Source organism: Sus scrofa, chromosome 4 (assembly GCF_054392235.1).
Source record: "Sus scrofa isolate SSC_HxYL_T2T_F1_AM1 chromosome 4, Sscrofa_HxYL_maternal_Yorkshire_Landrace_v2.0, whole genome shotgun sequence".
Lineage (NCBI taxonomy): Eukaryota > Metazoa > Chordata > Mammalia > Artiodactyla > Suidae > Sus > Sus scrofa.
In genome coordinates, this window is record NC_139386.1 from 40,071,194 (window position 1) to 40,099,026 (window position 27,833).

Genomic DNA, 27,833 nt, shown 5'->3' on the forward strand with positions numbered 1-27,833 from the left:
GGGTTAAGGCTTTGGCGTTGCAGTGAGCTGTGGTGTAGGTCACAGACGTGGCTCGGATCCTGCACTGCTGTGCCTGTGGTGTAGGCCAGCGGCTCCAGCTCCAATTCAACCCCTAGCCTGGGAACCTCCATATGCCATGGTAAAACCCTAAAATGATAAAAAGACAAAAAAAAACAAAAAAAACAAAAAGAGTTTACAAGAGTTTTCCCTTCTTAAAGAGTGAAAATGATCTCTACAAGGGTGTAATAAACACCTGTACATAAAGTGTTTAACAGTGCCTGGTACATAGTAGGTACTCAAGGGATATTACTCCAGCTCTACTTCTCAGAACACGGTTGAGGAATGAGGCTTTTACGACAAAGATAAGTTTAAGAAAACATATCTATGACAACTAAATTATCCTTCCGAACACTCAATCCGATTAAAGATGGCAGAATATGCCAAAACTTCAGGCTTTCCTAAGAAGACACCATTTTCTCTTCAAACCGCAGTGAGAAATGAGAATTCTTCCCTATCTTTTTGCTATTAGAAGTCTTGAAGTCAGACTTTGCTGACATTTGATAGAAATCTTACTAAAAAAATCTTCTCTGTGCACACTGTGGGAAAGAAAGCTATATCTGAACATATACACACCCCCTCTCAATATGAATGCTTACAATGGGATTATAGTATGAAAAGTATGCCCCTGTATCTCAAATTGTAAGGTCAGAATGAGTTTAAAAAAGAAAACACCACTATCTAACATCTTAGAGAAAGTAAGATCAGCAAAAAAATATTTTCTGGTATGGTATATATGTTTATTAGCTGCCTTTCACATAAAACTAATGAGTACAATAGTTGTTATAAAAGCTTCTTTGGACATGTAAAATATGCCCAATTAAAATCTGTTCTGGTTTGCATTTCATTATTTTCCCAGAAATGTTGTGAGTAGAATAACTGAAAACCCTTCCACAATATTCCTTACCATTCTAATGAAGGAGCTGTAGTCTTTGCTTCCAGGGCTCTAATGCTATTAATGGTTTTATAACTCCACAGCATTAGGATGAATTAAATGCTCTTAAATAATCAAGAAATAATTAAAGGCCATGAGAAAGTTTAAGTATTTAAATTCGTGAATTTACCAACGTCAATCCCCATGCTCTTACCTGAAATGCGCTTTTAAATAAAAATTCCATATTTCTTTAAAAGATGTATCTAAAAACCCGCAATAAAGTCAACCAGTATAAGCAACAATATACTATAATACAACCTGGCTAAGACACTGGACATGTCATTTTGCTGCTTTATATCTAATGCCACACTCTCATGTCATCCAGTGAGATGCACCCCAACATCCAGGTAGTTAGCGGTCCCTGCATCCAGGGGAGGCAGACCTGGCAGTGGCATCATCCACACCGAAAAGGATGTCCTCTCTTTTTCTCCACCATCTTGACTTGTGTGGGAGATTCTCTTCCTCACCGGGTCTCATGAGACTCTCAGGACCAAGGGATTCTTGGCCAAGACACAAGAGCAGAACTGTCCCATCCGCCAATGAATTCGGATGAAAACTTGTAATAAAAGCAGGTACAACTCCATGAAGAGACATAAGACCCAAGCTGGGTCTACATGGAGTTGCACATGACAGGGCCCATATTTTATGCTGTAGCAAGGTCACTTGCATCTTACCAGGTCACTCTGAAAACCTAAGTACTATCTGGACAGCTGGATGTACTTTATTGGGAAAATGATTTTCCCCTTTGTTTCCATTTTTCTGCACTAGTGGGTTGGCTGGGTAATGAATATGTAACGCCTTTATTCGGAAAAAAAAAAAAAAAAGAACATGAATCTAGGGTCCTATGCAAGATCACACAGCTAACAAGGGACACAGAGGCGAGAAAGAAGGAAGACTTGAGCCAGGTCTTCTGGGCAGCAGGCCCCCTGTATTCCCCACTCACAGTGTGGGTCTTCCGTGGGGTAACAACTCAGGTATTACGAGGTCTTTTTTTTTTTTTTTTTTTTTTTTTGTCTTTCTGCCTTTTCTAGGGCCACTTCCCGCACCATGTGGAGGTTCCCAGGCTGGGAGTCGAATCGGAGCTGTAGCTGCCGGCCTGCGCCAGAGCCACAGCAACGCGGGATCCGAGCCGCATCTGCGACCTACACCACAGCTCACGGCAATGCTGGATCTTTAACCCACTGAGCAAGGCCAGGGATCGAACCCACAACCTCATGGTTCCTAGTCGGATTCGTTTCCGCTGCACCACAATAGGAACTCCTACGAGGTCTTTTTCAATCAGACACACCTAGGGCTCGTGGAAGGAAATGCAGTTTTCTCCAACCTTTGTGTGGTGTGGGTATGACGGTGTTAGGGAAAACGGAGACATAGCCAACACGCTCAATGCTACAGTTAGAGGAGCAGCTGCTGCTGGAGCCACAGATGTTCAATTCTGTCCACTCCACTCCCACTAGGATAGAGACTGGCACTCTGTCCCTATCCTAACAGACAAGACCCCGTGCAAATACGGTATTAGGATTTGCACGGGTTAAGATTCTGTTTCTCCAAGACCCTTCCAAACGAAAACTCAACCTCAACTGATTTCTTCAGCTTAGAGAAACAAGGAAGATTCTTTTCAGGACCAGGCTTCCATAGGACCCTGAGATATCTTTGGAATAAAAGATGAAGTCAGACTCAGGGGGGTTTCAGCAATCAGTGTGAGTTACCAGAACGTCACTGCTCACCTATAAGAGGAGAGATTGAATATCTCTAATAAAACTTTCACCTCTAGAAAAAAATACTGAGAATTTAAAAAAAATTCATCGCTGACAAATAGCAAGTGTATCCACATAACCAAACTAATACTAAATAGAAATCTCATTTCTAAAATAAACTTCAGGAGTTCCTATTGTGGCACAGCAGACACGAATCTAACTAGGAACCATGAGGTTGCAGATTCGATCCCTGGCTTTGGTCGGGGGGGTTAAGGATCCGGCGTTGCCATAAGCTGTGGTTTAGGTAGCAGACGTGGCTGGGATCCTGGATTGCTGTGGCTGTGGCACAGGCCAGTGGCTACAGCTCTGATTAGACCCCTAGCCTGGGAACTTCCATATGCTGCAGGTGTGGCCCTAAAAAGACAAAAAAATAAAATAAAATAAAAATAAAAATAAATAAAGCAAACTTCAGAAATAAGAGCTTTAGTTTATTAATGCATTAATATAATTCATTCATATCATATTCATTCATAATAAACTGTAGCTAAAATAGTTGACACATTTTATGCCTTTAATGTACATGTTTAATGTACTGTAATTTTCCTAAAAACTACTTTCCTTTCCTCAGTGTACGATTTTAAAAAAATAAATAAATGCACCTGGGCAGAAAAGGACACCCCTAGGCTTGCTAATTTATCTAAGTTCAGAGTGAAGAATGACCCAAATGCAACAGATGAAAGTCAGTTTTCTAAAGGACCACAAAATTCAACTCCCAAAACAATGGGGGAAGGCACTTTCCCAAAGGACGGCTGGGGTCGACCTAATTACTTACCTTACGCCACTCTTAAAATGGAGAACAGACTTGTGGTTGCCAAGAAGGAGTGGGAGGGAGTGGGATGGACTGGGAGCTTGGGATTAGTAGATGCAAACTATTACATTGAGAATGGATAAGCAGTGAGGTCCTGCTGTATAGCACAGGAAACTACATCTAATCACTTGCGATAGAACATGATAGAAGATAACATGAGAAAAAGAATGACTATACCTGAATGACTGGGTCACGTGGCTGTACAGCAGAAATTGATAGAACACTGTAAATCGACTATACTTCAATTTAAAAAAATTTAAAAACCTTACTAGGAAAAAAAAATCTAGAATCTTCAGGCATTGCCTTGGAATGTATCATTTCGGGTGAGCTACCAAAAGTCCAGAGGTGTGTAAGGGAAGCATCTTAGGTACATTCCCCCATCAGAGAACATTCTTCAGCCTCACCCTTTAGAATCCTTCAGAAAACAAGCCTGTTAAATGAGAGGTCCTCTACTTTTCGTGTGCGGCCAGGCCACAGGCAACCAAGGTCCAGGCTTTCCCATTTAAAGGACGGTAGGCTCTCCCCGCAGAATGCAAGTGCAATGAGAAGAGGTGTGAAAAGTTTTCTACCAGGTACTGATTACCTTCTCAGGACTTCCAAACACCCTCCTCAAATCGCACTCACCCTTGGACCTGCCCTCGCAAAGTTAAGAGCACAAAAGTGCCCCTAACAGACTGCCTGTCACACGCCACCTTGCCATTTTCCTGTCCCCTTCTGGTGGTATAGGTGACTTATGTGTCCATTTTGAATGGGACAAGGACAGATCCCAAAGTTTATTTTATTTTTTTATTTTCATTATTATTTTTGTCTTTTTGCCTTTTCTAGGGCTGCTCCCTCAGCATATGGAGCTTCCCACGCTAGGGGTCGAATCGGAGCTGTAGCCGCCGGCCTACACCAGAGCCACAGCAACTCAGGACCCAAGCCACTTCTGTGACCTACACCACAGTTCATGGCAACGCCAGATCCTTAACCCACTGAGCAAGGCCAGGGATCGAACCCGCAACCTCATGGTTCCTAGTCGGATTCGTTAACCATTGCTCCATGACGGGAACTCCCCTAAGTTTAAAAATATGATGAAAATGTAGAACATGCTCACCAGGACAGATGGGGACACTTGAGTTTTTAAAAGGGCATCATTACCAAGTCACCGAGCTCCAAGACTATGCCTCAGCCTGGTAACAGAAGGACAACCAAGATGCTGGCATAGCTTGCAGAATACAAACCTGTAGTTTGGTAATGGGCAGCTGGCCGACTGCAGAGTCTGTCGGTCTGTAATGACAGAGCATGCCCAGCGGTGGCCCACGACTAAAGATGACAAGTGTCCTTCTCCAACATGCAGAGAGGAAACAGAAGTCTAACCCTCAATTCCACAGTGCTTTTACAGGCAAAGGGCCTGTCAGCTGGCACAGAGTAAGAGCTTAAAGCACACGTTTTTCTTTTAAGTTCAAAACGCCACTGTAGAACTGCTGTACAAAAATACCAGTGCACAGACCTGAGTAACTGACAACCTTCTTATGAGTTAAATTTACCTTTCAACCTAAATGTCTCAGATATGGACTCTAATACCTCCATATCAGCTCTGGCCATGACTCACAGGAGCGGTTCTCAGGGTACAAGGTGGGGTTCTAGGGCACCAGCTTCAGTATCAAATGGATACTTGTTAGAACTATAAATGCTCAGACCCCATCCCAGATCTATAGAAACAAAAACTTTGGATGGGGGACCCAGTGACCCGTGCTGTAACCAGCTTCCCAGATAGGTGTGATGCCCACTAAGGTTTGAGGACAAGCTCAGAGGAGAATGAAGACACAAAAGTGAAAAAAGTACAAGATATTTATAGGAAACAGGGATACGGAAAGAACACTTAGCTCAGGTAGCAAAGAGCGTGAGGAAATGTATCAGAAATAAAAGATAAAAGGTTTAAAAGCAGGAAATTTAAGACACTGAAGCCCAAATTCTACCTGGGAACTGTGAGCTCCTGAAAGTTTGGGGGCAAGAAGTGAGAGCATTAGAAAGGTGGGTTTGGGGAGTTCCCGTCGTGCCTCAGCGGTTAACGAATGTGACTAGCATCCATGAGGACATAGGTTCAATCCCTGGCCTTGCTCAGTGGGTTAAGAATCCAGCATTGCTGTGAGCTGTGGTGTAGATTGCAGGCATAGCTTGGATCTGGCATTGCTGTGGCTGTGGTACAGGCCAGTGGCCACAGCTCTGATTTGATCCCTAACTTGGGAACCTCCATATGCCATGAGCGTGGCCCTAAAAAACAGAAGAGAAAAAAAAAAAGTTGGGTTAGGAAGAGGTGGGGAGACTTGATGGAAGGCTATTCTAGAGCCAAGTAGTGAAATAAGGACAAGGGTGGAATTTATAAGGTCTCAGGGCTGGGAATTTCAGTAAGACTTGGCCACAGAGACATGTCACTGTCATCAGTTGTAGAAATAGCAATGAAATAGCTAAGTGTGGGAGAAGACCAGCCAGTGTTGCTTATGGCTTGAGGTACCACCAGTGTCCAAGGAAAATGTCTCTCAGGTGATTAGAATATTGAACTCGAAGTTCCCCTTGTGGCTTCTAGGTAATGAACCCGACTAGTATCCATGAGGATGCAGGTTTGATCCCTGGCCTCGCTCAGTGGGTTAAGGATCCAGTGTTGCTGTGAGCTGTGTCATAGGTCGCAGACACCACTCAGCTCTGGCATTGCTGTGGCTGTGTCGTAGGCCAGCAGGTGCAACTCCGATTCCACCCCTAGCCCTGGAACTTCCATATGCCACAGGTTCGGTACTCAAAAAAGAAAGAAAAAAAAAAAAAAAAGGATAGTGAAAGAGAGTGTAGAGCCAGAAAAAACCAATTAGGGGTGATACATGCGAAAATGATCACCTGGAGCCACAAAGTTAAGTGACATTGCCAAGGGGGTAAACATAAAGGAAAAAAATAATAATAATTTAAGTCAATGTTCCACTGTATGTTCAATGTAAAATTTCACATATAAAATGTAAAATTCTCCCACATTCACTAACCTAGCACTAAATGAACCTTGGCCTCCATGGGAGAACCATCCAAGTCCCCAAATGGGAAATCTGGCGTTTAGATTAGCCTGCCGATAGAGAGAGGGAAATGCATAATTGAAGCACAAAAGCTCTGCCTGAAGACAACTCTAATTTTACTTTAGGTTTTACTATAAGGAAGACTTGAAGGCAAGGATTACCGATTGTATTTGTTTCAATGGAATCTCTAAGTTAGCTCTAATTACCTTATCAGCGAGAATGAGTGTGTTGCGAAAGTGAGTGTGTTGCGAGAATGAGTGCGTTACGTACGAGGAGCCTGCAGAAGAGGAAACGAGGGCTGGACTCATCTTTAGTCTACGAGTACAAAGCCTCTCGATTTCACTCTGCTAGCAATCAATGAGTCCTTTCCTCAGAAACTCCCAGAACTACCAAGACCCACAGGGAGCACCCTCCATGCCAGCTCCCTGCCCCTCTGACTCCCTCACCCTGCAGCTGACCACTGCCTTCAGAAATCCTGGAGTTCCCGTCACAGCTCAGTGGGGAGCCAGGAGGCTCCCTAATGAAGCCCTAATGAATCTGACTAGGAACCATGAGGTTGCAGGTTCGATCCCTGGCCTTGCTCAGAGGGTTAAGGATCCGGCATTGCCATGAGCTGTGGTGTGGGTCGCAGACGTGGCTCGGACCCCGTGTTGCTGTGGCTCTGGCGTAGGCCGGTGGCTACAGCTCCGATGAGACCCCTAGCCTGGGAACCTCCATGTGCCGCAGGAGCGGCCCTAGAAAAGGCAAAAAACAGACCAAAAAAAAAAAAAAAAGAAAAAAAAAAAGAAATCCTGCCAAGAGCAAGCAAAGGAGGCAAGGCAGCGTCAGGGAAAGCTCCACCTCTGTCACTTATCTTTAAGTCACTAAAAAGTTGCAGCCCAGAAACAGACCCATGGGAATACAGCTGACCCCCAAACGACGGAGGGGCAACAACCCTCCACATGTAAACTTGGACTTGGCGCTGTGTATCCCTGGTCCTTCCTTATCCATCAATGCCCCTACCTATCATGCAAACCATTCAACCTATCAGGGATCAGGAAGTATTGCAGGGTTTACTACTGAAAAAATTTCACATACACGTGGATGTGCAGAATTCAAGCCTGTGTTATTTAAGGGATATGGTCAACTACATCAGGTAGAGTCAACTGATTTTTTTTTTTAACAAAGGGGCAAAGGGAGTACAAGGAGGAAAAAATAGTCTTTCTGACACGTGGTGCTAGAACACCACCACCATGGACACCCACATGCCCCCCCAAAGAAGAGTCTAGACCCCATGTAACACACTTCACAAAAATTAACTCACAATGGAGGACAAGACCTAAATGCAAAACACAAAACGATGAAACTCCTAGAAGGTAACACAGGAGAAAGTCTAAACAACCTTGGGTATGACAAGGACTTTTTATTTATTTTTTATTTATTTTTATTTTTTTGCTTTTTAGGGCCACACCCGTGGCATACGGAGGGTCCCAGGATAGGGGTCAAATCGTAGCTACCACTGCTGGTCCAAGCTACTGCCGCAGCAACGTGAGATCTGAGCTGAGTCTGCAACCTACACCACAGCTCACGGCAATGAGCGAGGCCAGGGATCGAACCTGCATCCTCATGGATCCTAGTCGGATACTCTCATCGCTAAGTCACGAAGGGAACTTTTTAGGCACAACCCCAACAGCACCTTCCATGGAAGAAATCACTGCTAATAATTCATGAACATTTCAAACCTCTGCTCTGTAAAAGACTCTGCCAAGAAAATGAGAAGGAGACAAGATCTACCGAAGACATGTCTGAGAAAGGATTATAATCCAAAGGCTGTGCAGCAAGTGATCTTACTGGACACAGGGGCCACCTGGCCATTGAGTTTATGCGTGTTAATTTTGCTGCCACCTCATCTTTTCTCCCGTCCCAACCCTCTGGGCTTTGTTCTTAGTTGGATCCTCTGACTGCTGGTACCCAAATATCTTCCCACAATAAGAAGAATAGTAGCATAATAATAATAAGATAATAATAGGAATAAGAATAATAAGTTCCTTCCAACTAAGGATTTGAGAAGCAGGATTTGAGAAGGAAGAAATTCGCTTTTTCTTTTCAATCCAGCATGCACTTCTTTGTTAACTCTACTGAGGGATATGGCACCGTGGGGCCACTGAACCAGGATGAAATAAACAACAGTGGAGTGGTATCGAGTGGCCCGTGAGTAGCAGCTATCTGGAGAATAAACTCCATCAAGGCCATCCCTCTTACCTTGTATGGTAAGGCTGCTGGGAATTCCCACTCCCCCAGGGTCCTTTGGGACTCCAACACTTGTTTATACAAAGGTTCTAAAATGTGCAGGCCCAGCCCCAGGGGGCACTGCTTGCAAAGTGACAGATGCTCAGTTGTTTTTCCTTCCTCTCACCGGCTCTCTTTCAGGGCAACTACTCTTCATTTCTTCTCTAGGTGCCACGTATGTCTATTTCTATACCTAGAAGAAAATCCACCTGCCTTGGCCAAACACATACTGGGCACACTTGTACAACGTGGAAATGAAAAATGGGAGGGTAAATGAATACACTTCGAGTGGATGGCTGTCTTCTCCTGATGTGTGGGACGGTTCACTCCAGCTTTGAAGGGCTATTTTCTCTCTCTTTGTAAAAAGACTAAGGACCCTTAATCTAGTATGTAGGGCGTATATGGAAGGTTTTAAGGGATCCATCAGCCTCTTGATTGTTTAAAAAGCAAAATCAAGTCTAGCTGTATAGCTTTCATCAAATTCTCCAAGTAGTTTGTGATCCAAAAACAGCCTAAGTACCATTATACTAGGCTCTACAGGGAAATCCAGAAACACTTCTTCCATCCTAAAAACCAAACCCTCAAGTCACATAGACCATAAAGCTATAACCTTAAAAACATAAAATCTGTCCTTTCATATCCAAGTATTTGTTATGTGCCCTACTATATTCCACCAAATATTTCAAAGGATCAATATTTGATACTCTTTAATAATTCAGTTACACACCTCCTCCGCAATAATAAACTCATACATCACTTAACACTTGTATATAAACATCCTTTGATCATCGCAAAAAGATGTAAAGTAGCTCTGACTATTCATGTTTTCAAAGTATGGAAACAGACTTACATAAAGTCAAAATGCTTTCTCAAGGTTATGGTATTAGTCAGCTGGGGTTTGAACCTAGGGCTTCCAAGGCCAAAAATAGTGATAACACTCTGTAAAATACTAGGTTAAAAAATAGCAATTGGACTATAAGACCGAAATTTGATTAGTGCTTGCCTAGAATTGAGTAGGGGGGAAGGGGGCTGGGGAGTGGCTGCTAGTGCATACAGGGTACTTTTTCCAGGGGCCTGATAAAAAAGTTCTAAAATTAGAGTGTGGTGAGGGCTGCACAACTCCGAATATACTAAAAACCCCTGAATTGTGCACTTTTTAGATGGACGAACTATAGGGCATGTGAATTATCTCTCAATAATGCTGTTAAAAAAAATCCATTGAAAACTGGAGGAGGGAAATCAATTTTTAGTATGTTGTCATCTTTAAGATCAAAATGAGTACACCTCAAAACTCAGAGAGGTGTTTTGCTTCCCCACGTATTTACAATTCATTTCACATTGGCAAGTTCAGTAGTAACTGGAAAAGTTGGCTTCCTAGGCCTGGATTAATTCCAACGTGGTCAGAACGGGGCTGAAAAACTCTTGCGTGTCCTCTCTCTGCCCCCTCCTGTAGAATGGGGACCACACTGCTTATTTGCACTCTGACTTAGAGAGGTCTAAAAATCGAGACAAAAATCTAACACTCAGAAAGCTTTCCTAAGTCATTATGGGTCATTACGGGTATAGAAAGAGAAAATTATACCCATGTCATGAGAAGTCCTCTTGAACACAGCAAATCAAGCGTATCTTTAAACCACAGTTTCATTCTTCCATTTCCCTTTTCAGAAATGTTCAACGGTCTCCTATTATTCATTAAATCCCAAATCCTCTGCCTGGTCCCACACCCCACCTCAGGTCCCACCTTTGGCCACAGCTTCAAGGTCAATCACCGCCCTGTCACTGTCTTACACTCAACACTATCTCCAAGTTAGGGGAGATACTCTAAGAAATGCCTTCCTTTCTCCCCTCTACCTTCCAAACTCTTCCATCTTTTAAGCCCCACCTCAAATTTTCACCTCCTTCTTGGTCATTCAGCCTTGACTCTCAACTCCCACGTCCATACCTCCCACCTTTAAGATCAAAATGAGTACACCTCAAAACTCAGAGAGGTGTTTTGCTTCCTCATTGGCCCTTGCACCAAACTCAGAGAGGTGTTTTGCTTCCCCATTGGCCCTTGCACCAAATCTGGAAACTTTGTTTCCACCATCATTCTTTGGGGACAAGATCCCACAGGACAAGCACCTGGGCCAGAACTAAGCATGAAGTAGATAACTTAGTCGCTAAGTTACCAGGATGGATTTACTCCCCAATTCCAATCAGTCATGCCAAAACAGTCTAAAAATAAACCAGCTTCTCCATTAGCAATCCATGAAACACTCTTGAAAGTATCTGTGTATGTGATGGTTAAGATAATGTGTGATTTAAGAGTTTTCTACTAAGGTGCTTTACTATTCTAAATCACTTAGTTTGTTACACCAAATTTTGTTAGACTTACGGAAATGCTTCAAAAATGACATCTGAGGGAGTTCCCCTTGTGGGTCAGTGGTAAAGAACTAGTATCCATGAACATGCAGGCTGGATCAGTGAGTTAAGGATTCAGTGTTGCCTTGAGCTGCGGTGTCTGTTGCAGATGCAGTTTGGATCTGACATTGCTGTGACTATGGCAGAGGCTGGCAGCTGTAGTTCTGACTCAACCCTTAGCCTGGGAACTTCCATATGCTGCAGGTATGGCCCTAAAAAGACAAAAAAAAAAAAAAGGATATTTGATTTATATGGACTTATTAGCCCATTTAAAAATCACATTTGTTCTTTCATTCAATAGCTACTCCAGAGCACTCACTAGGTGTCCGGAACCCTAAGCCATCAGAACCCTAAGCCCATCTCAAAAAATAAAATTCAGAAATTTGTTGTTGTTGTTGCTCACTTTGAAAAGATTCCACCATACACATCACGGATGTAACTGAAGACAGCAACCTACACAGGCAACATCCCTACCAATGAAGGTCCATCAGTTTCCTGCCACAAAGCCAAGATCAGCCTTCCCTTTTGCTTGAGCATTGTTCCCGGTTACCCAAAGCTTGAGCCTGAATCACAAATCCTCTTCCCAAGAACCAGGGCCAATCCAGCTATTTTTCTCTTACCCATCTCCACCCACCAGAAAAGCAGCATGTCTGCAACCTAGCAAACCATTTCTAAATGACACACAGCTCTACCCAACACTTATAATCTTCTCAACCACCAAGAACAGAATGGATCCTTCTCAGATGGGTCTCATGCAATTAGAACTGCTGTAACTACTCATGCATACCAATTATGGGCTTTATTTACAAAGTCTACTGAGTGTAGACACAGTTTAGACACGCCCTGACATCTATCCTCAGGATCAGTGTAATGTACTTATGTGTCTTCTTTTTTGTTTCTTTGGTTGGATTTTTGGCCACGCCTGCAGCATGCGGAACTTCCTGGGCCAGGCATGGGACCTATGCCACAGCAGCATTCCGAGTCACAGCAGTGAAAATGTGAGATCCTTAACCTGCTAGACAACCAGGGAACTCCTTGTGTATCTTCTCTTTAAAAAAAAAAAAAATCCAAGGAGCTCTCATTGTGGCTCAGCAGGTTAAGAACCTGACATAGTGTCAGGAGGATGCAGGTTTGATCCCTGGCCTTGCTCAGTGGGTTAAGGATCTGGCCTTGCCGTAAGCTGTGGCATAGGTCGTAGATGTGGTTCAGATCCCACGTTGCTGTGGCTCTGGTGGAGGCCAGCAGCTGCAGTTCCAATTTGACCCCTAGCCTGGAAACTTCCATATGCTGTAAGAGTGTCCATAAAAAGAAAAAAATATATATATCCAAGCCTGGCATTCTAGGACCTTCTTACTACACAACACAGCTATTGTGCTCTTGGTTTGGGGGCAAGTATCAACGAGATAAAAATACTGTTTAGCAAGAAATGGCACCGTTCTTTAGAGAAAGACACCAACTGACTATATACATGACAAAACATTCAATTGATCTAATTCTAAAATTGGTTAAAAGCGTGTGTGCTCAGCAGCGTGGAGCAGTCGCGTGGCAAAAGAGGAGGAATACTTTCCATGTTTAGTTGCTTTTTCTTTTAAACATAATAAAATTTCTCAAAGCTGGTTTATATATAATTAACGTCTCAAATGATCAGCCCCACAGAGGGGAACATCATGGTGAAAAATGTGAACATTACAAAAATAATCCGAGCCATAAATTTTGGAATTCAAGTTTGACTTCCAAGTATGTCACTTAATCACATGTCGAACATATACGGATGCGTGATGTTCTGAGAATTCACTCCAAACAAACTATGTGTTAACAACCAAGCTTAGGAGGAAGCTGAGGTCCAGCTTTCACTAAGTTTAACAATTTATTACAGCTCACGCTGGAAACACACTATTCTTAGGCCAAGAGAAAGTTTACACTACAATCTCAAACCTTCTCTGCAGCAGGCGAAGCTAAGCATGTGGATTTGCATGGGTCATGTGACTTGCAGGGTCAATAATGCGAGTTTGAGAGATGAACAAAGGAAGGACACTGGTGCGGAAAATGCTATTAAATCTGAAGAGCAAGGTTTGTCAGGAGTAACTGAGAAGTGGCCTCATTTTCAGGAACCTTCTAAGACCACGACGTTATTATATGCCAAAGGGAAAAATTTTAATCTAGCCTACTTTATCAAATACCACCAGTGACATACATTTGCATGAAAATGTTTATAAAGCTCCTTTAAATAAATACTAGCATTTATTAGCTGTGCACTTTTACCTGGCGGCTTCCACCAGCTACCTGAATCATGCATATTGCTCTACAAAGATGAATAAATGCTAAGATGGAGATATAAAGAAGATAACAGAGCAACAGGACTTCCAGCCTTATTTCATACTCAATAAAATACTGGTTAACTGATTGCAGCTGGAACTAAACGAAAGATTTCCAGTTTGTCCAAATCTGGCCAAGTGCCACACCAGCTACTCCTAATGGATGTTAAATGAACCCCATGAGCTCCCCATGATTCTAATGGCTTAAGAAAGGAGACAAAATGAAGTCTGTATCATCCATCCATCCATCCATCCATCCATCCATCCATCCATCCATCCGGGTATGTGAAACCTCTGATGTAACAGGTACCATGCTAAGGTCTAAGAACATAATGTATATATTAGTAAATTCTTCCAAATTCTTATTTTTTTGTCAATGCCTTGTCTGGGTGACCAGTTGCACCACTGCAAAAAAGCTGGTCTGACTGCCAGTTCCCCTTCTTGCCCTCCCCCAACTGTGAGCCAGTGACATTCAAACACACCAGAGAACTCCCTCAAGTCCTGTGCCCATGTACTCCTCACTGAGCCCTGTAAAGGCACCAGGTGTGGGGGGGTCCCCTCTCCTGCCCCCACCTGCCTGGTTGAGTGCGCTCCCCGGAGCTCAGCTCACACGGCCCCTCGAACAGCACATGGTGCCTCCTGCTTTTGGGACCTGTGACCGTAACGACTCCATTTTAGAGTCATATGCCTCTCCAGGGGTGACTTCTATGGCCATCTGTGATGAGCCTTAAAGACCCCACAAGGTGGCCATACTCCCCCATTTATAACTCAGGGTGCAAAACTTCTGGAGCTTGGTCTAATGAGAGAAAACCAAATAAAACTGTAGAAATCGTGAATAATGGTGCCTTGAAAATAGACTTGAAAACAAGTGCTTCTAAGAGGTGAGCAGAGCTATGAGAGTGGGGGTGGAAGAAGCCTTTTAGTGGAGGCAGGGTATCAAAAAAGACTTGCCCTGAGGCCTGAAGGAGCCAAGGCCTTAACGGAGGAAGGATAGGAAGAAAAAGGAGATGGACAGGGAAGACAGTTCCACGCAGAAATAGAAGCTTTTGCAAAAGCCCCTGGAGAAAGAAAGCAGGCCCACAGGAGAGGCTGAAAGTGCCAGGTGGGAAAGCCATATGGGGTGAGAAGGCAGAGAAGTAGGCAGAGGCCAGACCTACAGCATCTAGTTAAAGATGTGTCTTTATCTTAACATTTAAAAAAATATTTTTTAATTAAAAAACAAATAAAAGGACTTCTTGTCGTGGCACAGCAGAAACAAACTTAAGAACCATGAGGTTGCAGGTTCGATCCCTCGCCTTGCTCAGTGGGTTAAGGATCCAGCGTTGCTGTGAGGTGACGTGTAGGTGGCAGACGCAGCTCGGATCCCATTGCTGTGTCTGTGGTGTAGGTTGGCAGGTACAGCTCTGATTCCCCCCCTAGCCTGGGAACCACCATATGCCAAACTTTGGCCCTTAAAAAAAAAAAATTAAAAAAAAAAAAAAAACTTCATGTGGCACAGCAGAAAGTGGGCTGGATCCCAAATCAGAGGAGCGATCCCTTCCCCCTCTGTCGCAAGTTCCAGATCAAAAACTGGTGGGTGCTGACCTCTATTCTCACTTAGTCTTAAGATACTAAGACTTACCCCAGAGCACCTTGCGAGGAATGACTCTGAGGAAGGATGTGAAACCGCTTTGTAAAGTGTTTGGCAAATACACACAGAAATACAAGATAAAAGATTTGTTTAAGTGCCAGAACGTAAACCACGATGTGCATAAAATCTACTTTCTCTTTTGAAAATCACAAATTAGGAAACACGTGCCCAAAGAGATGGGAAGAGTCACACTCTCATCCTTGTGCTTCACGGATGGGAATGACAGTCACAAAACTTGAGACCTTATTAAACTTTAGATGACTAGCCTATGCTAGGACCCTTTACGGATGGATGGTCAGCTGTTCAGATACTCATATATTATATTTTGAAGCCTCTATCTTAATTAGTCATCATGTACAATAAACCTCCTTAGAAAATATATCCCTGGTATAAATCTAGATGGTATGTTATCGATCAATTATCTTATTACACAGAGAGCTTGGAGCCAAACCAGACAGGGAGCCTACCAGTTTCTGTATACAATTAAATACAGCTCAGATGAAGTACAAGTGGCTCTCATGGTCTGAAGGCAATATTCTAAAGTAGAGCAATAAAGCACACAAAAAAAGAGGGCATCTGTGGTTCTAAATGACTTATCAGCTACCCTCTGATTGGTGTGTGCAGGTCTCGCTGCCAAAAAATAGCAAGCAAGGAAACAAAGCAAGGTGCTCCAAGACTGATGTTGGTATAAGGTTAGCTTATCTCTACAACTTCCTATCACCCTTATGTCTTTCTAAAAGGAAGATATTAAAGCAATCAAATTTAGCAAGAGTAACGGCTCAGTAGACACACACACATACACACACACACATATACACATATGCACACTGTTCAGGCTATTTGCATATTAACAAGTGTAACTTCTATGTCATTTAGTTACAACTGCTGTCGGTAGCTTCAAAAAATTATTTTTAAGAAATCAGAATAATCAAAGAGGATAAAATTGTATAAAAGTGCATTCTCATACAACCTGCGGATGGTAGACTTACAGATTCATTATCAGGACTGAATGCCTGTAATGACAATTTTCTGAAATGAATACTGGCTTAAAGGGGTTGAGTCTATTTTAAAAGTATGCCTCAATACTTTTCTTTGCAAAAGTTTATCAAATGAAACTGACTTTATGCCTTTTAGCAATGTCTCCCCTTCAATGTAAAAGAGCACTTTGTGAAATAAGGACGTCAGATTTTTACATCATTTTTAACATGTGAAACTTGTAGTACATATTAACCCCAAAGCCTAAAACTACTTTTGTTCCATCAGTCTGATTATAAAATAGCTGTTCTGGAATTCCTGACATACCTACAAGACTTCTGCATTCAATGCCATCAAACTCTTATAAGCTTAATGAATTGAAGAAGCATTACCCCATAACAAAGCCAAGAAGCTTCAAGACTCCACAGGAATTTCATCATTCGATCCTCCAAGGAGGGGGTGGGGGAGGGGAAGCCACAGTCCAGGAAAAGTTAACTAAATACACTGCACGATTGTAAAGTATCCCTTCTCCAGAACAAGAGAACCACAAAACAAAATAGAGAGCCTTCAAAAAAGTATAAAAATACTTTTAATTGTACGTTAAAAGTTAGTGACAAAAACCTTAAAAACCCCTCGTGCCTTTTAATCCTGAAAGCAGAGGAAGACAGCCTATAAGCAGGACTATGAGAAAATGTTGTCGGCAGTAAAATTTAGGACTTTATAATGATACTGAATCAGAATAAATTCTAGATAACAGCAATCCTCAAATGTATTGAGTGAATCAATCCATTTTTTAAAAGACAAAGTACAAACTGCTATTATGTCAAAAGACAGTGGCTGGATAGAATTCCTTTCTTTTAGATGTTGGCCAGAATTCAAACAAATGCATGGCAACGGCCCGGCCCCACTTCTCTCTCAACTCTGAAACCCGCGTTTGCCAAGATCAATAATGTGGAATATATTTCAAGAAGTTTCATATATCAAAACAGAAGAGGAAAAATAAGTTCCTTAAGACCTCTGACTAGAACAGAGTCCCAAGATGGAACTCGGAGTAAAAACAAGTTACAGCTTTATATGAGATGCTCATATCTGTATTTCATTCCTCATGTCACCTGGAGGCTGAGACTTTAACTTGAACCAGGTCTGGGTGGAGCAGGGGTCTTGGCCAAACCTAGCTGGATGAAGAGCAGTCAAGTCAGAGGCAAGCCCCAAACACAGCTGCACCTGCTGCAGTTTCTGCTGAAGAATGAATGCTGGGGTTAGTTATCTCTCCTACATCAGGAGGCATCAAGCCCTCTGGGGAGACAGCAAGAACGGACACCTCATCTGCCCTTCAAGTCCCTGACGCCTGAGGCAGACACCCTGCCCCCAAGAGTGAACACAGCCTGATCTTGTTCACGAAAAGGGAAGGAGGAAGAGAAAAGGACGTGAAGGAAGACGGCGATGTCTCAGAAAACCTATTCCAAGAAAAAAGAAACGGCCACAAGAGGAACTGGCCCCCAGGTTCACAGGAGTTGTAATCACAATGAAAGGAGAGTCGTCCCAGAGCACTGGGCCTGCCAAACACACTGAGCTAGTCCAGAACTCTTTTTTGTTCTGTTTTTTTTTTTTTTTTTCTTTTTTTCCCCTTGGTATCTCTCGTCCAGAGATGCCCCAAATGACCTGCCTGCTTGCATGAACAGTCAAACTCGGAGTTCCTGTCGTGGCGCAGCGGAAACCAATCCAACTAGGAACCTTGAGGTTGCAGGTTTGATCCCTGGCCTCACTCAGTGGGTTAAGGATCTGGCGTTGCCATGAGCTGTGGTGTAGGTTGCAGATGTTGCTCAGATCTAGCGTTGCTGTGGCTCTGGCGTAGGCCGGCAACTGTAGCTCCGATTAGACCCTAGCCTGGGAACCTCCATATGCCACGGTGCAGCCCTAAAAAAAGGACAAAAAAAATGACAAAAAAAGTCAAATGCAATCACCTGCAAAGTCCAATGGAAGCCAAAATTAACCACCCTGAAGCCAGCATGCACTTGGTGATGAGCAGTACAAGCGGTGTAAAGGCAGAGCCTTGGAGCTACATAGGTTAGGTTAATCCTGGGTTCCACCTGCTCAGGGACTTTGGCCAAGTGATCTACCTGCTCCGGGTCTCTGGTTAATTCACCTGTATACGGGGGGCGGATAACAGCATATACTTGCCTCCCAAGACGGCAGTGAGGATTCCAAGACTTAACAAACACAGTCTGCTTAGCACTGCTGCTTGGCACATAAGTAAGCAGTACACGGCTGCCGTTACCAGTAATTATTTAGTGATGGGGGTCGGTTTTCTACCCTCCCAGGAAGAAGAGGTGGGTTGGATGAGGGAAAATTAAAATACAGGCAGCTTTTCTCTCTTAGTTCCATTTAATGGGTGAGAGGTGAAATGCTTGGGGCTTGTGGGAGGAATGTGAGGTATCCCTCAGCAAGTACGAGAGAGGTGTTTTCTGCACCTACGCCAACCTTCCCCAGGCTGGGTGGGGGCCAAAGAAACCCTGGCCCAGGGAATGGGCTCACAGGCTAGAATGAAGTGGGAGCTCCCAAGGGACAGTCACCTACTGTTCCAGCAGCCCTGCTCAGCAGCGGGCGATGGGGAGACTTGAGTAAGTGTGCTGATCACTGGCTGAGCAGGAGACAAGTTCCAAGCCCTGCTCAACAGGAAGGTACAGCCCTCGGGCAACAGGGGACCTTGCCAGACAGATGATCACAGACAGATGATCACAGAGATGGAGGGTAGGAGCCAAGAGCTGAGGATATCAGGACTGGAAAACTGATCAGGGCACCCATCAATAGGAAGCAATGCGATTCCTGTCACCCCAGGAGTGAGACCCATATCTGGGGACTCCAGACATGGATGAGGAATAATCAGAGAAGAACACTGGGCTGGTATGATTGGCCAGTTTAAATAAGAATCACTGTTGGAGTTCCCGCCATGACTCAGTGGTAACAAACCCAACTAGTATCTATGAGGACGTGGGTTTGATCCCTGGGCTCGCTCAGTGGGTTAAGGATCCGGTGTTGCTGTGAGCTGAGGTGTAGGTTGCAGACACACGCTGGATCCTGAGTTGCTGTGGCTGTGGTGGAGGCCAGCAGCTGTAGCTCCGCTTCAACCCCTAGCCTGGGAACCTCCATATGCCACAATGTGGCCCTAAGAAGCAAAAAAAAAAAAAAAAAAAAAAAAAAATCACTGTACAATGTTTCCATAGATTTTTTTTTTTTTAAATAAAATGTGTCTAGAGAAGAGAGGTCAGGGGACTTGTTTGAAACTAAGTGATTTCCCAAGGGCCTTGGGTCAGAATCAGCCCAAGTCAACAGAGGTATTACATCTACGAAATGGGGAGTATCCAAACTCCTTCCTCATAAGCAATAATAGTTGTATTGTCAGCCAGTCAGCTTTCTTTTTCAGCAGAATCTGTCTGTCTCTGGGAATGACTATTCACACTCTCCATCAACTGCTTAAGTTACACTCTCCATCAACTGCTTAAGTTATCGCTAGAGTCTACCCAAAATTCTACAAGTGAGACTGGAGAAACCATCCCATCTTTCATTTTTATTTTAATTTTTACATTTTACATTACACACACTTAGAAATATGAGACCCCTTTTGGGGGTTCAAACTTTCATGTGAGTAGAGAGGCCCCAGTCCATCTATGTTGTCTGTCGTTGGAAGGACTATACACTCCTTGGGAAACCCCAAAAGCCCAAGTGTGAAATTTCCAACAGAAAAGAGAGAGAACAGTCTCAAGAGTGAGCTGGATTTCAAAACTGATGAGTCACAAAGGTTCCTAACACTATGCTTTCAGCTAAAGGACTAGGACTCATAAACACACTATATTACGACCACTTCCAGGCTTGGCTTTAACCTTAGGAAATAGATTCTATTTGTTTTAAACAATGCTCAATTAAAAAAAAATCAGTAATAAGTACTTACTGAGCCTCTACCCAAAAACATTTTGGGATTATAGCCCTCAGAAAAGAAACTGATATGAGGACTTTTCTAACAATTTTTTTTTTTTTAAAGTGGTCACACCCGTAACATATGGAAGTTCCCAGGCCAACTGAATCCAAGTCACAGCTGCAACCTATGCTGCAGATGTGGCAATGCCAGATCCTTTTTAACCCACCGTACTGGGCCAGGGATCAAACCCGCGCCACCGCGGCAACCCAAGCTGCTGCAGTTGGATTCTTAACCCACTCACTGTGCCACAGCAGGAACCCCTGAGATGAGGACTTTTAAAACTGTGTCTTCCCTGATGGGAGGCCCTAAGATAACAGCCTGATGAAGACACTGCAAACGTGGAGGAACAGAGGGTCCATTAATAAACATCCCCCAAATTATTGTCTCTAATGGGTCAATTTGGGGAAGGAGACCTGGTCCCATCTACCATGTAGTAATGCTCCCTAGTGTCACTGTTATTAGGATTGAATCTCCCCTTTCCCAACAACTCACAAGCCAAGCATCTCTAAAAAGGCTGCTCAGTTCACAGCAGCTGCTGAACAGCTCTCAGGGATAAAGACCCCAGTCCCATCTTCAGGGTTCTCTACAGATAAGGACTTCTGTTAGTCACTTATCCCACACCCTGCAGGAGCGCCTCAAACCACCAAGCCCTTCAGGGTGATTGTGATTCAAGAACAGGAAACAAACATAATCATGGGGGGGGGGGATTTTTTTCCCCTCCTGGTTGGGAGGAAAATAAATGCAAAGGAGATAAATAGGGGGAAAGTTTAGAAATACTCCAAATTATTTTCAAATAACACTCTTTCCTAAGTTTTTCCGAAGAACTAAGGATCTCCATTTCAGTTTAAGAGTGTTCTGCAGATCCTGACTCACAGACTTTGAAAAACTTATGGTCTCCAAAGGAGACAGTTTGGGGGGTGGGGGGATGCACTGGGGTCGTGGGATGGAAATCCTATAAAATTGGATTGTGATGATCATCGTACAACTACAAATGTAATAAATTCATTGAGTAAATGAAAAAAAAAAGTGTTCTGTTAAAACACTCAATTTTTAGATCTCTACACTCAGATGACCCAAGAAATGTTTCTGACAAAATTTGAGATCCAAGAGATAAAAGGCACACGTGCACATTTGAGTTCAATTTGCTAGAACAGTGATGAGGAAGAATGTTTTACACAGTGTACAATAGGCTGCAAACACCCATCCGATGAAGTCTATTCCAGGTATACACATTGCCTAGGATGCTCTAGAGTTGGGGGTGAGGGCTTTTGGTTGCCATGGTTCTACTGACCACTAAAATCAACATCAAGGCAGTGAAATGCATGCCCTCAAAGCTGCAAATTCCTTGCTTCATATTCACTGCAAAGCAGATTCTCAACGATGAAATTGGCAGTTTAAAGTCTCAGACTGGGAATTTCAAGGTGCTGGACTTCAAGGCCTCTTCAAGGACACAGAACTCAAAACTCAAGGCCTCTGGCCAAGACAAGAATTACCAGACCCTTATCATCACACCGTCCATCTTATTATGATGCCCCCTCCCCCAACTTGACCAACCTATCCTGCTCCTTTCTACTTCTTACTAGGAAAGGTATGTGGCCCACTCTTTATGCCACGCCTATAGGGACTTTATATGCCCCCAACCAACCCAGACACTGTATCCTAAGACCCCTCTTTCCCCAACAAATCTGCAGGTCAGCAGGTGTAGCCTAAGATCTCTCCTCTCCCCGGGCTATAAAAACACACACGACCACACACCCAGGGTCTGCACTCCCTGATCATCAGGAACTTATCCCACTGCACTTGCAATGTCTCTTATCTCAATAAACTCTTATTTCTCTTCACCTCACTATGCAGGAAAATTCTTTTTTCAGACCTGCGTGCACAGACCATGGCACATGTGTCCATTTTTCTGGTCATAGCTACTTCCACTATTTCTTCACCTTTCATGAATACTCCTGTCACTTTAAGAAGAAGAATAAAAAAAAAAAAATGAAGCACTGAAATGATGGAGTAAAACATAGGTTAAAAACCAGTGAAATAATGGCAGCTCACTCCCTGCAGGGAAGATTGCCTGAAGGTAAGTAAGAAGAATCCCTCTTGCAAGATGGATCACATCACACGTCTGTCTGCAGCAAAAAGCACCTGTGATCCTCGGAACTTTCCTCCTCCTTGACCTTTCATGTTTGGGGAAAGACAAATAGTAGACACCTCAACTACCTTTATGATTATTGTTGTGGCTGTGTTAGTAATAGCTACGAAAGCTGCATAAAAAGTTGACATGAAAAGTCAAATCTGGACCCACCCAAGTCAGACCAGGTACCAAGACAAAACAAGCATCCTTTGGATCCAGACCCCCAGACTTTTTCCTAAGAGCCACTGTGATATACTGTATCAGCAGGCAGAAAAACTACTCTACTCAGGTACACCCTGCCAGCATTTATTACCATGTATGACTCTTAGGTAGAGCCCAGACTAGCCTCAAGGTTGAATACTGTGATGCAGTGAATGAATACAGACCCTAACAATTGCTGATGGCTGCTTCTATAGTGGGTGGCAAGCGTTGGCGGGGAGGTGGTCCCCCAGTTTATGGGTGAGCTAGAGTCATAATTAGACCATCAAGATCCATATTTACCAACTGTGACTCACACTGTAAGCGGGGCTAGAGGAGTCTTTGATAGGATAAGCTACTAAACCAGATCTTTACACGCATATCCAAGGCCTACGGTGTTGAGGAGATCTTTCAACAGGAGGGTACCACCATGGCCTAAATGTCGTCAACTCAAATCTTGGAGACGCAACAATAAATTGAAAACAGCCTTGCATTTTCCCCTCAACTCAGATATGAGCCCATTCAATCTGACACAAAAAGGTTTTGCAAATCAACAGGCCATGTAGAAATGGCCCATTTTCATTCTAGCTCGGTGGCTTTTTAAAAATGATCACACCCAGGAGTTCCTGTCGTGGCTCAGTGGTTAATGAATCTGACCAGGAACCATGAGGTTGTGGGTTTGATCCCTGGCCTTGCTCAGTGGGTTAAGGACCCGGTGTTGCCGTGAGCTGTGGTGTAGGTTGCAGACATGGCTCGGATCCTGCATTGCTGTGGCTCTGGTGTAGGCTGGCAGCAACAGCTCCGATTTGATCCCTAGCCTGGAAACCTCCATATGGCCGGGGAGCGGCCCTAGAAAAGGCAAAAAGACAAAAAAAAAAAAAAAAAAAAAAAAAATGAATGGCCCATTTTCATTTTAGCTTTTTAAAAATGGTCACACCCAATAGAGCAGCCTATAGGCTGCGTGGAAAGTGCCAGTTCAGAAGAGCTTCGCTCATTGTGAAGGTTCCCATCAGCAGAGGGAGTTCACAGCAGAATGCCCTGCTGGGCCCATTAATCAATATATGGAAATTCAAACAAAAGGCTTGTTGAAGCCCTCTTCCCAAAAGCATTTTTTAATTTCACAAAGGCATCAGAGGCGAGAGACTCTAGATGGTTGGAAGGCTAGCCGTCCTGAGGAATCTTCAACGAAACACTTGAGAAATCCATTCACACATAGCCCTGTTGCACATGGCTGCTTTATCCCTCAGCTCTGAACCTGAGAGCAAGAACCAGTCATTCACCTCCCTGTCGTTAAACGAGCCCTCGCTTCGGGCTTCAGCTGAGGCCGCTGAAATTGCTCCATGAGGAACAGAAGAATTCATCACACCTGGTACTAAAAGCGCTCCATTCCCCTTCTCCCCCAGCTAATGATGACGATGGCATCGCCACCACACAAAAGCAAAGGCAGGGTCTTCTGTAGGGAAGTCCATGGCTCCTTGATCACTCCATCCTATGGACTGGAGCCTTCTGTGTTCGTCCAGCCAAAGTCTTCACTAACAGGAATTTGTTTCAGATATTCTCTCATTTCATTTTACCATTATTATTATTATTATTTTGTCTTTTGAGGGCCGTACCCAAGGAATACGGAGGTTCCCAGGCTAGGGGTTGAATCAGAGGTATAGCCGCTGGCTTACATCACAGCCATGGTAACGCAGGATCCCAGCGTGTCTGCAACCTAGGCCACAGCTCATGGCAATGCCAGATCCTTAACCCACTGAGTGAGGGCAGGGATCGAACCTGTGCCTTCATGGATGCCAGTCAGATTTGTTTCCACGGGGCCATGATGGGAACTCCTATGTTATCATTTTTTACTTTGTCCACTCCCTAGGCATGCGGTTCAACCAAGGATCAAACCTATGTCACAGCAGCGACCTGAGCCACAGCAGTGATAATACTGGATCTTTAACCCGCTGAGCCACCAGGGAACTCCTATTTCAGACTTTAAAAGAGAAGAGAGACAGAGAGCAAGCCAGCCAATCAGCCAAGTACTAAATTTATCTTTCCCCAAGTCCCAGTTAGGGGCCCTTTGAGAATGTGAATGAGGGAAATGATGGGCCCTCATCGCCCCTGCCCCCAAAAAACTGGGCATCCACACAAAATTCTGCAGTTTCTGAGAGTTGATTCACAAAGTCCTTAGGTCCATCCAGGGTTCAGAGAGTCCAGAAACCCCACACTGGACCACTCTGATCTTGGGCTATTTGGGATGTCTGTAAGGGACCACTGGCAGGCCCTTCAAGGGATGGATTAGAAGGGTTACCTTTCTAGGAAGTTCCTGTTGCAGCTCAGCGGTTAACAAGCCCAACTAGTATCCATGAGGATGCAGGTTCCATCCCTGGCCTTGCTAAGCAGGTTAAGGATTTGTCATTGCCATGAGCTGTGGTGTAGGTCACAGATGCAGCTTGGATCCCATGTTGCTGCGGCTGTGGCAGCTGCAGCTCTGATTCAACCCCTAGCCAGGGAACACCCATGTGCTGCAGGTGTGGCCCTAAAAAGCAAAAAATAAATACGTAAATAAAAGGGTTACCCTTCTAGAAAACTGCAACAGTCCCTGTAAAAAGAATCCTCAGCAATTTCTGAGCAGTTTACAGAAAAGTCCCTTTTCAGCTAATTCTTTCTTTGGAGGAAAAGTTCTGCCCTTTAATTTCTGACCCCTCACTCCCCGCCCCCTTTCTGCTTGCATCTCCTAACCAGGTTTACTGGAACTGATCCCCCACCCCCTAGCCAGAGCTCTCATCTCCCCACCTTAAATCCCAAGACCTCATCCGCAAAGGGAAGAATGGTCAAAATGTAGTCCCTGCTAACCCATCAGCTAACCCTCTTTACCCCACAAACCAGAGGTTCCATCACTCAGAGGAGTTCAAGGTCAGATGGGTGTGTGTCAGAAATGCAGATGCCCAGGCCACATCCTAAAACTCGAAACACCCTAAACTGACAGCATTTCAGAGTGGGGTGCAGGAAAATGTGCATTTTATTTGTTTCTTTGTTTTGAAGGGCAGCACCTGCCACATATGGAAGTTCCTGGGCTAGGGCTTGAATCAGAGCTGCAGCTGCCAGCCTACACCACAGCCAGAGCAACACCAGATCCAAGCCCCATCTGCAGTCTACACCTCAGCTTGCAGCCATACCAGATCCTTAACTTAATTCACTGAGCAAGGCCAGGGATGGAACCTGCATCGATTCATGGATACTAGCGGGGTTCTGTACCCTCTGAGCCACAACGGGAACATGGGTGTTTCCAAAGCTCGTGGACAACTCTCCTGCACCCACAGTTTGTGAACCGTTGCTCACAAATAATCTTCCACTGAAGCCTGGTTAAGGTCCTCCTTGCCTGCGTCTGTCCTCATAGGACAGCCTCATCGTCACCTTAAACTTGGTTCTGAATTCTTACTTCTCCATGGAAATATTCCTCACCTACCTAAATCTTCGGCACTCTAAAAGGTTTAGCTTAAAGTCCCTCCTTCCCCAATACCGATCCATTCTGGTCTCTCTCGAGGTGAATTTTTCCGACTTTACAATCAGAATTACCTAGTTCTTAAAAATACGAGTTATTAGGCCAGTCCTAGTGTACAGAACTGGAAGAATCAGAAGTGACATGTAATTAGGTAAACATTAAAAATATAACATAGACAAAAAACAGACAGAACTCTCAAAACCACCAAAATCTTAAAGTTCCCATTGTGGCTCAGGAGGTTATGTACCCAATGCTGTCTCTGAGGATGCAGGTTCGATTCCTGGCCTTACCCAGTGGGTTAAGGATCCCTTAACTGCAAGCTGTGGCTCTGATCCCAGTGTGGCTGTGGCATAGGCCAGGAGCGGCAGCTCTGCCTCGACCCCTGGCCTGGGAATTTCCATATGCAGCAGGTACAGCGGTTTTAAAAAAAAAAAAAAAAAAAAAAAAAGAACTACCAAAATCTTGTCTATTGAATGTCTACTTTCCAAAACCTCTCTAAAATATGTCTGAAACCAAGGCCAGGCAGAGAAGAGTTAAAGTCTTAAAACCTGTTCTCTCAGCTCATGCCATGGATGCCAGCTACCGGAGAAAAGCCAGTCAGGTGGGGACAGCTGCGCCAGGGCTTAGCCTAACAGGATATACTGATGGCAAGATGAGCTAGCTCACTGAGCTTCTGGAAAAGACCTCAACTCTGCCCTTCCCCCTTCTTCACAGCAGCCTTCTCAAAAACCCCTATGCAATTTCATTGAACGACAGGCCCATAAAAAGCAGTGCCGACTTAAACTACACAGCCAACCTGCTGCATAAAAATATACAATTCCTTTTTTAAATTAGGCACAAACCAGGTGATAATTATACTGACAATAAGGTTCCCCAGAATATGCACATGTTTTTTTTAAAAAAAGCTTCCATCCTCAAATCTTATGAGTGGGTATAACCATCGCTAACCGCATTCATTTACTCAAAAAAAAAAAAAAAATTCAACTGCAAAGCCTCCCAGGGATGTGGCTCTGTGCTAAGTGCGGTGGGGACACCAGATGAATGAGAAATGGTTATTGCCCTTGAGGAGCTCAGCGCAATCTTGTAGGAAGGAATATAATAAAGACAAATAGCTATAGCGTAAAGCAGTGGGTGATGAGTGCCACGAGAGAAAGTCAAGGTACTACAGGAGCTCAGGAGAGAAGTGATTACAGCATCAAGGCCGCAGCATTTCACCTGGTTCCTGAGGTTAGACTTGAGAGGACAGTCAGCAAGCAGGAAGGTAAGAGCTTTAGAATGCAGGTGGGAAAATCCTTGTGCTCATGATGGGGCAGGATGGCATCGGAGGCAGAGTTGTCAAAAGGATAATGGGACAGAGGCTTCTTGGCCTCTCTTGGAGACATCCATAGAATGAGGATAATTTTCTATCAGCAAGGTCACTTGGTGGATGGGTACACCATGTGCAATTAGGCCAAAGGCACCCAGGTTATTTTTTTTCCTAACAACAGCATGGCACAACCTCAAATGAAACCTACATGGCAAGGAAACTGGGGAGAAAAAACTATGTTCCGCATGAACCTAGGCAGGAAGAAGTGAGGGGGCTCGTCAGGGCTAGAGCAGTGGACGGAACGTCAGATGACTCGGGTCTGAGTCCAAGGTCATGTCATCTGCCCTAACACCTTGAGTAAGTCACTCACCCTCTGTTTCTTCACGAGCAACATGCAAACGATAATGTCTCCACCCGGGAAGACCGCTGATCCAACACCATGGATGTGAAAAGTCATTTGTAAAAAGCTTGTTCAAAATGTAAGGCAATACTACTGGATAAGTTCTGAAATTTTTTTTCTCTTTTTTTTTTTGTCTTTTTGCCATTTCTTGGG

At 44.0% G+C, this 27,833-nt stretch overlaps 1 protein-coding gene and 1 long non-coding RNA gene across 4 annotated transcripts in view; both read right to left on the reverse strand.

Annotated features, from left to right (window-relative positions):
* SDC2 (syndecan 2) overlaps nt 1-27,833 on the reverse strand; it is a 168,557-nt gene that overhangs the window by 84,430 nt on the left and 56,294 nt on the right.
* LOC146403782 (uncharacterized) lies at nt 24,076-26,422 on the reverse strand. The gene is made up of 2 exons (XR_014843634.1): nt 25,728-26,422; nt 24,076-24,855 (listed from the first exon to the last, which is right to left on the reverse strand). It is a non-coding gene; the product is annotated as an uncharacterized LOC146403782 (long non-coding RNA).